Raw genomic sequence first — 14,745 nt, 5'->3', positions numbered from 1 at the left:
TGGAAAATATATATATATATTAGTAAAGAGGGAATAATTAATAGTACAGGATTGCTATTTTGGCTTACTTCTCCAGACTGTGAGTTGGATAACCCTAAAAAGTTTAATATTGTTAGCTATATGCAAAGACTATGGCTAAAGCAACTTACTCTGATGGGGCTTAAGCGTGTCCAGAAGGCTTTCCTGAGTAAGCTCAAGGACTTAGGGTTTTTGCTGCTTGAAAGCTCAGCAGGGCTTAATTCTCCCAGCGTTTCAGTGGCACCTTATTTCTGCCAGGAATCTCAGCACTTCAGTGTAATTAATTGTGCAAATGAATGCTATCAGTGTAGAGGTAGCAGTATTGGACCAAAAGCAATGATGGTATTTCAGTCACACCCCGGAAGTGACTATCCACCACTGCAAGAACAAAGAGAATGAGGTCAGCAAAAATCCCTCAGAAGTTTCTCAAAGCAAGGTGGATAAGGTATTCTTCTAGACAGGTAAAATTAGATCTGGCTCTGTTTAGCTTGAGGGAGAAAATGGCTAATACTGGCTGAATTCAGTGTTTGGAAGGCCAAGTTCAAAGCACTCACTTCTGCTCTCCTATCTGGAGGACAGACACAGAAGTTTGCTTCTGAGACAGAGACAAAGAGAGTGGGTACATTTGTTTCAACACACCACTGAAACAGCTTTATTTCCTTTTTTTTTTTTCTTGGCAGATTTAATTTTTAGCTCCCATCATTCCCTAGTTGGCCAGTTACCCAATCATAAAGTTATCTGAGGCCTGTTGAGAGGATGATGTGAAGACAATGGTAAGTTCTGACCAGGTAGGATATACTTGTGGAATCACAAATACAGTGGTCTGAGGAGGAAGAAAAATAGTGGTGATCCAATGGCTGTTTTGCACTGCATAGAGAACCTAAGCACCTTAATGTAGGGTTACTGAATCTAAAAATCAAAGAGCTCAAATATCCTATGTAAGTTCTTGGGAGAGTAAGGAGTCTGAACTCCTCTGCAGTGGTTAATCCCTTAGCTGCTAGACATAAGATTTTCTTTTTTATTTCCTTTTGATTTTTCGCTTTCCAAATGATCATTACTACTCAAATTCTTCTCTTCTTACAAGCTGAAATTTCACTCTGGTCCTCTAAGGCAATGAATGCTGCCTGAAGAACGTGGTAATTGCTTTGCAGAGTAAAGAATCCTATAGGGTGATGACAGCATGATGATGTTGTTAAGCATTTATCTGAGCACACAGTTTTTCACAATCTCGTGGGAGAAGGTCAGTCCACCTCTAAGTAAATCCACCTGAAAGGGAAAAAAAAGTTTAGTCTTGTGATCCCTGAAAAACCTTGAAGGTGAATTCACCTTCCTGAAAACTCCAGAAAATCTCAATTGTTTCTGCAGGTGGGCCTTCTTAATGGCATGATAAAACTAAAAATTCTCCAAGCAGAGAATGTATGGTGGTGCTAAGTTTGGGCTGCAAGAAAGGATTTTTCCTATATATACCCATATATATAGGAAATATATATATTAGAAAAACAAGTGAAATACACTGAGCTGGAGGGGAGAAAACAATTGCCATGGCCAACTTACATCTAACTTACATCTGGAAATCAGATTTGTTGGATTTCAGTTAGTTCTTAAGGATGTAGCAATTAAATGTCTTTTAAGACGTAGATAATTGCCCTGTCTTAGAATCAAGCAAATTCTTCCTGAAGCTTTTCTAATTAAAACCTCATTGAGAAGAGGGTTCAGTGAGTCAGACAATGACTTTATGAATGCACTTTTGTTTGTCTTATTTTATCAGACGCCTATTAAAAACAAAACAATAGAAAAGCCTGTTAGCCCATCTGTGTCTCCACAGCTGTCTTCCCCAGCAGTACTGATTAGTGAGCTCATTTTTCTTTGTTGGAATTCGTTTGACTCGTTCTTGCACACTTTTGCTAGGCTCATGAATTTTGCAGGATCTCATCTCTTGGGAAATACATTTAGAAGGATAAGCAATTCCGCTTCTCTCCAGGAAGCAGTTCTGCCTGACTTCTCCAAGGCTGCGGTGTCTAGGCGGTCTAACTAGCTTATGCTGTAAGCAATAAGATTTGCAAGACCAGATCTGAAACCTTCCTTTTTCCTTACTTTTTCTCCACTGGTTTTTGTTATGTTGAGTACTTAAGAACCTATGAACTGCTGAGAACCGCTAAATCAGGTTAAGAAGTTTGAAAGACCTACTATGGTCCTTGTACGGTTTATTTTTATTTCTTTTTAAATAAAATCCCTGTAGTTTGACGTTCACTGTGTAGGTTTGTGGGGAGGGATTTATCTTCTCAGCTTTGTAACCCCCAGGTTGATGTGGAAGTGAGATTACTATGTACATAATTGCCATACACGAGTGTAGAAATTGAAGAAAATTAGAGCTTCCTCACATGCTGTGTGGTTAGGGATGGGTGCTCAATAGAAACAATGAAGGAACAAATGTTAGATCTGTGAAACCGCTCACAGTCAGATGCTGTTCATCTTTGCCAAGCCCACGTGAATTAAGGATTAGGGCTTCCATTTTGATTATCATAAAAATAAAAAAATAAAATAATAAAAAAAGGGTAATCCTTTCTTCTATTCACCAGGGGAGGAATACACTTACACAGGCTGGGCCTCTGGCTAAAGAAACAGTAAAGAGAGTTTATACTTCTGTTTATAAGGAAAGATACCTTATAAAGACTGTTACATGGAAAGCTTTCTTCTGAATGTCCCAGGAAATATGTTAGTAAATGGAAAGGTGTTTGTTTTTGTTGGTTTTAGGCTTTATAGCTGCAAACTGTACTTCTCACTCAGCCATTCTGGATATCAATAAGAGAATACCTAGCAATAAAGTTACTATGCAAAAAAACTTGAATAGTAAAATGACTTGGATTGTAAAATATAAAAAATATCCAACTTCGGGTGAGATAAAATCTTGACTCATTAGCTATCAATTTATTACCGAATAAAGACTGGTCTTGTTATGTTCATATATTAGAGGGATGTGTCCATTAACTTCAACTGTCTGATACATTCTGATTCAATAATTGCTGTATATTCTGCTTTTTTTTTTTTTAACTGTTCCTATATGTTTATTGAAGGATGCTGACCTTCCTCTTGGGATAGCATCTGCACCAAGACCTGACAGAAGAGAACAGCTCTGGAGGGCCAGACCCCTGGACCGCACCAAGGGAGACATTGAACAGCACCAGGACCCCAACCTCCCACAGACAAGGACTGCCAGAGCCCCTCCAAGGGCAACACTTCTTACTTCTTCCTCCATCAATTCCATTCCTTCAGGACAGCACCTGCCACACACCTTCAGGGCTGAAAATAAGCCTCACATCCAAGGACCCAGGCCTGCCACACACCATCACCCCCAAACACAAGGGGCTTTTGTCCCCTGGCACCCACTCCATAAACTCCATCGCAGGAGTAGCACACACAGCTCAGGGACCAAAGGACACTCACCTCGCTCCACAGAGGCACCAGAGTCGCTTTAGCCCTGAAGCCACAGGAAGCATTCCAGGAACTGATTCCAAGGGGCTGCCAGGGTGGGCAGCCCTCGGGTTGGAGGATGGTCACTCCTGGGCCCCCATCACTCACCTCCTTCATCCCACTGAAGATGTAATCCTTGCTGCAGCCCTCACCCTGCAACAAGACGAGAATTACCAAGCAGTGGGGATTGGAGAGGCCCCTCTAGACATCATCCCTTCCCACTCTCTAGCTAAAGCAGCTTGTTTCAGATTTTTACATCTCATTTAAAGTTGTCAGTGCTGCAAGAGTTCTACTCCTTTCTAAAATATTTTTTTAATCCTGAGAAGTGTTAGGCTGATAGCAAGAAAAGTTCATGCCTTCTCTGCATAAGCAGCTGTCTGGCATATGAATAGACTATTTATATAGGTATGTCACGTACATTCCATCATACCTATATATGACATTGGCTATCGGTTATTATAAGAGTAGAAACAAATATGTTTACTCTCTTTATTTGGGGTGTACTGGAATGTACATTCTACTGTTTGTTACACTGGAATAGGCTTTGCCGGCTTCTCTGCTTCCGTGCTTTCCTGGAATCTCTTGTTCAGCTGCATTGACTGTTCAGCTTTTCAGAAAATGGAATGCTTTGGGTTAGGATTTGAGTTCAAGGAACTGAGCCTTTACACAGGCTTGAAATAAGAAATAACCATAACCTGGTGAAAGACGTGTTTTGTTAAAATCTCACTAAAGATTTTAGAAACTGTGTAGGAAGAAGAAGAGAGTAGGTGCTGGTTGAGGCTAGGAAAAGAGTAGATGCAGCCACGTTTGTTTCTCATCTTAGGGGCAGCAGGGCTAGCCCCTCACACCTCCATAAACACAAGTGGAATCTTCAGAGTTACTGTTTTCCTTTTAGTTTAATGGTGGCCATAACAGCCATATGCCATCACCAGATCATGCTGCACTTGAGAAATGGTGAGTCTTTGTGGAGAAGGATTGGTACGCACTAAAAAGCATCAGACTCCACTTTATCCAGCAATAGCTTCTTGCAGTCACAATGGAGAAAACAAAATTAAGGTATAATAGAATAATGCTTTTTTAAAGTTGAGTCTCATATTCAAAATTGATCTTGAATGATATAAAGGATTCTTGATCACACCCCAACAACCTACATTATTAAAAAGCAAAACCTTTTAAGTTGAAAATATTTTCTAAATGTCATCTTTAGCAAAGGTGACTGAAAGAACCAGGCTTTTTCGTCACTTGGAAATAACAGATGAAGTGTATACTGTCTCCTAAAATAAGATTTTAATAACATACTGGTAACAGGAAAAAAATTGGTACATTGATCATGGAGTTCCCAGGATGTCTAAGTGTTCTGGGATCTCTGCTGCCCGCTGCTGTACTTGTTCCCTTAAAGTGTATCTGACTATTAAAAAGAAATAACGAAACAAAACAAAAACAACATACAAAAACCATCAAAACCAAGACACCAGGGTTTGCTATATAAGTAATGACAGATATAACACCTCTGTTTATTTTTAAACAGCTACTAATTTAAATAATTTACTGCATTTTTATCCATCAGATGATCTTTTTACCATGAAGTATATGACCAGCACTGTCATTCATTGAAGTTCAGAGAATTCAGAAGTAATGACTGATATTCAAACGCTGTGTAGTTATTGTAGAAAGGTTGTATTAGTCTGAAGCTCCCTAGTCATGTAATTTTCTTGTTAAGCATTAATGACCCATTGAGATAGCTTATGATGATGCCTCCATTTCATGAAATGCTTGTTCTCATGTGAATATATTTGTTTAGCTGATTGTTGTGATTATTCATTGATTCCACAATTACTTTTTTTTTATGTTTATTCAGTGCTAGATGTATTTTGACATGATCAAACGTATGAGAAAATTATTGCTTGACTGTATGCGTGTAAATGTACCAAAGCTGTGTGACCTTCATCCTAGCACTAAATGTTGTGAAGCTTTCAGTGTTGATACATTTTACAAATGATTCCATCCAAATTAGATAGCCGTTAGGTACTTATCAGCAAAGAGAAAGGAAAGAAGAGTTGTTTTCCTGCGTGATCTCAGTGATACAACCCAGTTTTCCTGAGTGATAAAGTCAGGAAATTTTTTTTAATAGAGCATTGGCTTTCCTAAGCCCTCACATAACATTGAAAGTATATTTATATTGCCAATAGATGGCAGCATCGCTCTTCAGCAGAGTACTGTAAGCTATTTAATGATTAATGTTGATGTAAATTACTTCAGCAGAAAATTGTTGTCTCAGTAAATGTTGTTCTGCTACATTTTTTCCAAGTTCTTTACCTATTTTTGCTATAAAATAGTGGTATATAATAGTGTATAGAGTGGCATATAATAGGTTGTAGTGTAGCACATCTTTGCTTGGAAAAGACCTGCTTCTCAAAAAAAGTGTTCTACCTTCTGGCATAGTTCTCTATGCATTAATTTCCATCATACATATAATCTCTGTTTTCTGTCTGAGCCTGGATTTAGTTTTCTTAGTGTTTTCAGTTTCAGAAGGGGCATGTTCCCCATCTCCTACTATCTGAATTATATTGATACGCAGAGTAGAGCCTAGTAGATGATTAGTCCTGACCTCACCAGTCCTAGGCTCTCCTTTTTTTGTTGTCATCCTAATTATTCATTTGCAATACCTATGTTGTTGGTTGGGCTGGGTTTTTTGTTTGTTTGTTGTTTGTTTTTTATATTTGTTTTAATTACTGTTAATTGAGGTATTTGAGTACTTTTGTATGACTGGCTATTATAGGTGAAAACATATTGCCTGCTTGTAAGCTTACTGTGAAGGCTGATACATGGAGTGGAAAACATGATAGATAATCTTCTCTGTCAGCCTTAGAGCATCTGTATTTGTCAGCCTTTCCATTCAGGAAGGAGAGGCCTGCATACTCTGTCACTTTCCTGTTGCCTTTGATCAGAAATTTATCTTGACTCCTGACAGCAAGGAAATCTTTCTTGTTGCAAGTTTTGTTGAAAGCAGTGTTGAAAGCAGAAATGGTCAACTTGATTGACTTCTTGAGGTTCAGCAGATTACAGGTTTTGTTCCTTTGTTAATATTATTTATTAAAATATTAAATTTTCATATTAAGGTATTCATATGTATTCTGGAGTAACTGTGGGAAGCTCTAGAGCCAGTGTCCATATCGTGTTTTATACTTCTGCTGTAGAAGACTCATAATTTATCCATTAATATAATTGATATTTCTGAAAGAATTAAACCAGTAGGAAGGTGAACTTTTCAAATTTCACTTGCCATTATGGTATCGGTGTATCGGTGTATTTGTCTATCAGTTTATATGGTCATCTGTTGTTTCTTTTCTTCCATCCTAAGGGGCAAGCGTGCAGTATCATTTTAGCGAGTAGGATTTTGTTGTTTTGATTGCATGATTGTTTCAGTTTGATAAGTATGTGCTAGAGACAACATCAATAAGATGTGTCTTGCATTTGGAGCAGAGAGTGATGATGTTTCTGATCACGTCCTCTTGGTGATTGTTTGAGGATGTTAAAAGTTAGTGGAAAATATTGTTCCTTGTAGTTTCTCAGAAATGAGTGAGCTATCAGTGAAAATGCAGTTTGCTGTACACAAAATTTCTAAAATGGATATTAAATATCTTTGAAAAATGAACTGATGATCCCCCTTTTTAATCCTGTCATATATCATTTGTCATGGCAATACCCACAGAAAACACAGTTGCTCCTTTTACATCAAATAAAGAACCATGAAGAACTCAGAATTGTTATTTTAAAATAAATAAATAAATAAATAATTTTGTGGATTGTGTTACTTTTGGAGTACTAAGAATCCAGTTTAATCTTATTTTTTTTCCATCCTTAGCTACTACAATGTTCATTTTAAAGTACACTTCTGTATCACTGGTTCAAGTTTCACTGGTATGTATCTCAGACCATATACTGCCCAAATAAATGTTGTCCAAAAGGCACTCTGAAGAGCTGTGGCCTACAGAAGAATGGTTTACACAGGATTAAAGTGCCAACAAGGTTAGGAGAGTGTTATAAGATACACAATCCTGTCAAAAGTATGTAATGGCGATAAATTTGTTGAGCAAAAGATGGCCCACGGTAGGGGATAAGAGCAGAATGTGAACATGCAGATCAGAGTACAGGTCATACATGATGCTCGGGGAGGGCTGTGGTGCAACTGAAGTCTCCTGCACCGGTTTACTTTAGCTTACATCCTTCTGATTACCAAACTAAGAAATCATGCAACTCTGTATTGACCAAAGGAGCTCTGCTTTGTGCCAGACGCATAGATGCTAACAGCTTGGAATGGCAATAACACAATAAAATTTGACTTGTCTCAGTCAAATCCATGATCATTTCTTGTAACAGAAGAGTTGCTGACACTGAGGTCCTGTCAGACTGACAAAAAGTATTGCCAAAAATGGACATACAACACCTAAAAGTAAACAAGTTTTGATACAAAAGAAACCAAAGATAGACTTTTCTGTGTTTATTTTCTAATACACAGAATTTTCTGTATTTTCATAAAAGAGAACAGTAAAACTGGAAGATAGAGCAGATTTGTAAAATTCCAAGTTTACCTTCATGTATTAATAACATCTGTGCATGGCAGCACATTATTACTGCTTTGAGGGAAACAGAGCCACTCAGCTGAAGAAAGTCACTGAGTAATCACCATTAAGCAGAACCCACTGAAGTGTTAAAACAGGTTTTGTCCCCAGTAATTTCTTCTGCTGTCTGGTTATTTCAGTTCAGTAATTTATTCATTCAGAGTTGAAAGCCAACTGGGGGATGAAAAAAGATTAAACCTAGTTTTCTTCATAGAATCTGTAGAATAAAAACAATGTGATATACCTGATGAGCTTTCCTATTTCTACGCTGTTAGATATGAGCTAATCAGAAATAACCATCCCAACTCATTAACCGTAGATAGCACTGTACAAACTTCTTCATTCTATATATATATATATATATATATAATCTTAAATATGAGGCATGTTAAAGTTGTCAATGTCAACCCCAACAGGGTTTGGAAGAGACCTCTGGAGATCATTTAGTCCAACCCCCTGCTTCTGTACAGCAGATTGAGTAGGAAAGTCTTGAATATCTCCGGAGAAGGAGACTCCACCATCTCTATGTGCAGCCAGTTCCAATGCTGTGTACCTAACCTGTGAGCACTTTCCACTCAGTTTTATGTACTTTCCATAAGTGATTTCAAGTAATATACCAAAAATAAACTTTAAATGAATGCCATCCTTTACTTTCTAAAAACAGAGATGCAAAGGCAAAGCAAGATTGAAGTGACGACTGAAAGGGATGTTGTATATCAATTCATTTCAGTAGAGCATCTCACTGCTTTATTTCTAATCCATCCATGCCAGATTATGAAACTTAGAAAACAAAACCAATCTGAAAACAAACCTCACCACCACCAAGTGAAATCTATGGTAAACCTTATTTTTTAAAAAATCAGATATTTCATCTTTTTCTCAATCCCTCCAATCCTATTCCTCCTTTACCTCCCATGTCTGCAGCAGCTGATCACAGTATTTAGTCATCTTTAATCCTGTCAGAACTGTCAGCTCATCTAAACGCTCGTTGTGTAAAACTCATTGAACCACTGGTATAGCTACTGCTACCCCTTCCCCAAAATGCCCTCGGTAAGCTGTTTTCCCTGCAGAAAACAGTTAGATGTGAACAGCAAAGTATTAGGGTCATCTGGAACTTTCCCAATACAGCCTCACACGTAGAAGTGGGAAGTTACTATATTCATTCAAATACCAGCTACTTTAGAGATGACAAGGCATTATCTCAAAGCTGTCAGTGTACATAATGAAGAGACATAGGAAGCTGCAACTCTGCATGTCTTTTGTAAGCCATTGCCACTGCTAGGGAAGAAAAACATTCCTTAGTTATTTCAGCAGCCCATGAAGCTTAAGCCTGAAGAAATTCTTTAGGTATTTTTAATAGCATTACACACAGGATTATGAGTTATGTGGCTAACTAATCGTGGGACAGCAATTTCCATGCTCTTCTGCTAACACACAACACCTTGGTTATTCTTTCTCTACTAGCTGAAGAGACATTTGTTGAAAGAAAATGACTTATCTTGGGCATATGCTGCATTTCCTCAACCAATTAAAATGATCAGAATTTATAAACTTGCCCTTCAACCTACAGCTCTGTTTATGTGATACATGACATAAATATTAGGAGACTGCAGTCACACGAGGACTGCCTGCAAATGTGTTCTCAGTGATGTTTATTCAGCACCTTGAGTTAAATCTCCTTCACTGATCCAATGGCAAAGTACACATTGCTTCCATTAAGAACAAGAAGCGGATCAGTACTGCTATCAGGGAAAGATTTAAATCCCACCTCAGATGTCCATATTAACAGAATACATTGATTTGTATTCTAGAACGAATCATTCACAGAAGGGCTTGCCTCTAGCTTCATGGATGGTCTGTGAGAGCAACACACAGCACTAATTTGTGTCTAAAGAACTAGTTGTAAATCTGCTTCATTCTCTAGTTAACTTGAGCACTACAAAACTGCAAAAAAAAAAAAAAAAAGAAATTAAAAACAAACAAACAAACGAAAACACAACTCAAACTAATCTATGCAAGACCATTACCTTTCCTAATCAACACCATTTCATGCAGCAGTAAACAGTTACTGGCGAAAGAGAGACCAAAAGCAAGCATCTGAATTCTTCTTTGAAGAAGCATTTCTTGGAGTCTAACTGCAAGTCAGTGGTGGGTTTTTATAGGCTTATAAGGCCTATTCTATCAATATGCTGGTGTATAACCTGCTGATTTTTAATCCCTTGTTGAATTCCATGTAAGTTTTGTACCTCAGTACAACTTTTCTGCAAACAAAGAACAATCATGATTTTTTTTTTCCAAATTAAGGCTTGGCATGAACAGATATGTTGAGCCCATAGTGCTTTAAAAAAGTAATATGTGCCAGATGGTGGAATGCCTCTGTAGAGTTTCTGCAGTGAACTGGACATACACTGGTATGTATTTTCAGACTAGACTGACAATCTTCAGAAAACAGCAAAAAATTTACTATCCCTACTACTTCACATGATAATGACTGAATTAATTATTGCAAATTAAATATCCCAGAATTTTATAGCAAATATGGATAAGATACAGAAATGCCTCTAGCAACTAAAATTCATTACTTTGGAGCATATTGCTCTGGTCAGTGGCCTGGACCATGAAAACAAGGTTGGTTTCTACTTTCTTTTGCTAAATCCCTCCAGGAATTAAGCTACTCAGCTTCTAACCCGGGCAGACAATGGATACAATCTCTCTTAGTTTTAATTCATGAGAAACAACCTTCTGAGTCCTTACCATACAGCCATTTCACTGGTCTATGACTTTCAGTTCCTTACCGCAAAATGCATCACTGTAGGTGCTGATATAGAGGGAAGGCAGGGTTTTGTAGTCTTTGCTCCCTTCCCTGACAGATTGCTGAGTCTCAACCATGTCTACTGCATAGGAGTGGATGATCTCATATGCTAGAATCAGAGAGGCAGAAAGAAAGTGAGGCAATGCTCAGCAGCCGAACCATGTGAAGTTTCTCTTTGTTTTCAGCTCTGTAGGGCTCCAAGCCAGTGATGCAGCAAGAGGAGAGCAGGAGGCTCCACCAACTCCATTCTCTTCTTACATCTAGTGTAACACTGTCACCACTCCACCTTATCTTCAAAGAAATAACTATAGCAGGACAACCAATAAGCAAAGGGGACGTTTGAACAAGAAGTCCATTGTAACCTCAGTCTTATTCATACACTATCCTGTTGCCCCAAGACCACCTCAGGATGCTGGCAACATTTGAACACTCATCTAAGGAACTGTAGGAGAATGGATTGATGAAGAATGTATTTTATTTTGAATCTACTCACGTATTTTTAATTGGTCCCTGTAAATGACTTGCCATGTTTGTTTTTTGTTGTTGTTGTTTTTTCTTTCTTTTTTTTTCTTTTAGCACTTAAAGGTTAGACTAAATTTCAGAGATGTGATATATTTGTTTTGATCTGGATGTCAAAAATAAAGCTGGAGTCTTTAAATGGGGGAAGGATATTAGGTGATAAACAGCAAAAGTCACATTATGACCTGCACAACCCCAGCAGAGAAGTTCATTACCTCAGCTATACCGAGAACTCAAAGAACCAATTTCCTAGTGGTCCCAAGAGTCACAATGATTGACAGGAAGATAAATAGGGAACTAGAATTTTAAGAAATATAGACAATATTTGACTTTAGAGGAAATATGGAAAACAGAAGGGCCTTTTACAGTATGAGTGAAATGCAAGCTTATGAATAAAAGGAATAATAGCAATAAATATTCAAATTAAACAAATATTTAAGCCAAGAGAAAAGTAAATTATTAAATCATAATGTTCTCTAAATCTGGATTAGTAGAGACTGCTGCTCTTCACATGAAATTAAACACTCATTTCAAGGATGATATATAAGTAAAATTTGAGAAATTGGATTGGTTGCTAGTAAGAGGAATATTTCATTTTTGATTCTGATGATATTAATTGAAGCCTACATTTTAAGGAGAAAAACAAGCAAAGAAAACCTGATATGTTTATAGAACATGAACATAGAAAATGAAAGGAAATATTGCCAAATTTCGCCTGCTAGAAAATAAAATAAAAAAGAAAAGAAAAAAGAAAAGAAAACTCTATTATTTAGATTTCTCTGAATGCTTATTTTTCCCTCTGATAGCAGCGTTAAATACAAAAGAGAGTGGTAAGAAAGTACATAAAGCAGTTTCTTTTAGATATTTCCCAAAGTAAATTCCAAAGGAAAAAAATCCTACTGTTTATTCCTTTGTGATAGATATGACAATTATGGAAAACGAATGAAGATGTTGTTTTGAATTGATTCGATTGATTCAGTGATTATCTTCATTGATATGAAGATACTGTTCCATTTCTTACAATTCCAAATGTCCCAATGGTTGCATTGTCCCATCTATGTGTGCCTATTTTTAGATGAGATTTGCCTTCAGAGAGAGAATAAAATTCACAAGATCTGTGGGTTAATTCCGTCATGTAAGAATGAATAAAGCTTAACAGTATCTTAGAACAAAATATTATATCTTTGTTATTTAAGATATGTGTTATTTATGTTGTATATTTGTTATTTAGATATTTGCAGCACAGAATATCAAATTATTTAAAGTAACAGTGATTATACATGAGGAAATATTTTCTCACATTTAATTTCTTCGTTTATTTCTAAGTTTTTCTACTATTTCTAAGTATTTCTACTTTTATTTCTAAGGTTGTTGGGTTTTTTGTTTTTTTTTAGTTCTTTTGTTTGTTTGTTTTGTTTTAGTTTTTTTCACATTATCTGTATTTTGGATAGAATTGCAGGCTGAAAAACAGACCCTGGAAAAATATAGATTGACTGTGGATGTAGCCAGTAGGCCCAACTACAATATATAGCAATAAAGTTACTGTAGAAATCCCATGCTCATTAATAGCAATCATCATCTCTATAAATCAGGCTAGGCCTTACCCATGTCAACCATATGCTCCCAAATGAATGACACATGGTCCTGGCAAAGACTACGAGAAAAGTGCAGTATTCTTTTGGTTTCATGAAATAAGGTAGAAAGAACTAAGCCTATTTTGTACAGAACAACAGCAAACTTTTGTACATGATGATGAAGTTTTTTTAAATCTGGCAGGCTGCGCCATTCATCCATCCCTCTATGCCAAAAGCTGTTAGAGAAAGGTGAATTGCTATGACCATCTCATCAGAAAAATAAGGAAAAGAATAGCATTCCTGCCATGTGAAGAAACTCTTTTTGTTCTAGAAAAGTTGCTGCAGTATTTGTGGAGTGCCTAACCACACCAACTGTTTCCATCTCCAGTTTTCCTGAAACACTCCCTTAGTGCTGAACTTCAGTTACTCTTCATGGCCTGACTTCATCAGTCCTCCACCACGGAGGGAATTCCTTATAGACTGCGTAACCAGATTAGACTCCTCTACAGAGCCATAGACATACATGGTGTAAAGGTACGCTGCCACATTTGTAGTCATTATTTTACCATTCTGTTTCTTCAGCTGCACACAGATCTAGACAAAGTAATAAAACATCATGCTTTTTTCAGCCTCAACCATCCCACCACTCACACGTTCCTTAGCACAGCTGAATCACAGCTGAAGAAAGTATAGGTCCTTTATCTTCTGTTTCCTTCTAGAACTACTAGATTTATCACATCTCTATAGTTAATATTGAATGGTTACTGTTCCATATATACTCATTCTCTACTGCTAGTCCAGAGGCAGGAACTCCTGTCCAAAACGCATGAAAGCAGAATTCATCAGAGACAGAAAACAAACTTTGTTACTTTGGTGAAAACATGAAAGAGTTCTCAGAATTAAACCAATGTAAACAATGTCTCGAGCTAGGCACAAGTGGACATTGCAAGTGTGCAACTAATTATATTAACATCACTTTATCCAGCTTAATTTACAGACAGGGATGTTTTCAACATATACTTGCTGGATGAGTCTAAAATTCATACATATATATTTGCACATCCATTACCTATAAAGTAGCAGTTGATAACACATAATTCATTTTAGAATTTGAAATAGAATGTATTTCCCTCAAAGAAAATTTCTACTCAGCTTTAATAGCAACTGTTAGGAAAAGAGAAGTAAACAGATTGTTTGCTGTGATCCAAAGATAAGCAAATCTGAGTTCTTGAACTGAAAGGTCTAATAAAAATTGTCACCTCCTCCCCTTTAAGAGTAAAACAATAATCTCAAGTTAGTCTCAACCCTCCATGCAGGGCACGATGAAAATGAGCAACAAAACATTTAAACATTGAAACAAACCATACAATAGCACTATAATATATTCAAATCACAAACTTTTACTGTACAGTCCAGCTAAGAGGCTCACTCATTTGCAACATGTACTACTGAATTCACATGCTAGTAACGAAATACTAGTAGGTGAGGTACCTTTGTGCTGAAACATATTAGAGACTTGTAGGAATAGAATGGAAATTTCTACATGTAAATGAAATAAGCGAAGCCAGCTAACCAACATATAACCCACTCTTTAGTGTTTCTGTTTCAAAATACCCACTTCAAAGGTCTCACAATTTATTTCAGAGTCCATAAGGGAATAATCAAAAGAAACAATGTCAAAAGCCATCCAATGTTTCTCACTAAAATTGAGCATAAAACAGCATAAACA

This window comes from Gallus gallus, chromosome 4 (assembly GCF_016699485.2).
Source record: "Gallus gallus isolate bGalGal1 chromosome 4, bGalGal1.mat.broiler.GRCg7b, whole genome shotgun sequence".
Taxonomy (NCBI): domain Eukaryota; kingdom Metazoa; phylum Chordata; class Aves; order Galliformes; family Phasianidae; genus Gallus; species Gallus gallus.
The sequence above is the reverse complement of the archived record's forward strand: the minus strand, read 5'-3'. Positions refer to the sequence as shown.